Raw genomic sequence first — 997 nt, 5'->3', positions numbered from 1 at the left:
TATATATATATATATATATATATATATGTATATGTATATGTATATGTATATGTATATGTATATGTATATGTATATGTATATGTATATATATATATATTTAATCTCATTAATCCCTTTATTCCTTTTAAATGATATCCTTCTTTTGCTTTTCCTAAAAGAAAAATACATAAATAAAATACACATATGATTAATTAGAAAAAATAGTAAATAAGTAAATAAATAAAATTTGAATTCACTTAATTTAGTCAATATTTAGAAATTATTTGAAAGTCATTTAGTCAAATCGTCAGTCAACCGCGAGTTAGCGAACATTCACAGGGCCTAACACCTTCTCGGAATGTACATTTGAACTTCGAACCCTTTTCAACTGATTTTTATCTGTTTTAAATCTTTTGAAAGAATAATTTTAAGTTTTCTGGGTTTTAGTAAAAAATCAAGTGGCGACTCTGTAATTTGAAAAGTCAATTTCTCTTAAATCATAAGATTAATTGATATTTCAAAACTTAGTCATATTTACTTTACTTGTATTATATATTTTTAAGTAAAACAGAAATGGCGACTCCGCGGGGCAATAATTAAGTTCTAACCAAAATGATTTGACTATTTGGACTAAGTGTTATTATTGAATTGTTTATATGTGATTAATTTTTTTAAAATTATAAACTGGCATTGCATATCATGGCATATTTCTGATATATATTGTATAGTATATTGAAGGACAGTTTGCAGAACCGCAGCTGGACTTTTTTATACTCACCCTCTTTCGGAATTAGCGACAATTTATTGGTTCGTTATGCGTCCCAAGGTTGTTGCGAGTTCCAGCCCAAAGTGTCCGTTTGGGTTCCTAGTCTTTTCAAAAGTCACTCCTAGTCAACTAGCGTAGAGCTGAGCCAAATCTCGAATTTAGGAGCATTTGAACTAAGGTGACCCAATGCCCAAGGTGTGTTGGGCCCATTAGAAGCCCACCTTGTGTCTACTTGGCCCAAATTGCCAAAAA

This window comes from Solanum pennellii, chromosome 9, assembly GCF_001406875.1.
Source record: "Solanum pennellii chromosome 9, SPENNV200".
Taxonomy (NCBI): Eukaryota; Viridiplantae; Streptophyta; class Magnoliopsida; order Solanales; family Solanaceae; genus Solanum; species Solanum pennellii.
The sequence above is the reverse complement of the archived record's forward strand: the minus strand, read 5'-3'. Positions refer to the sequence as shown.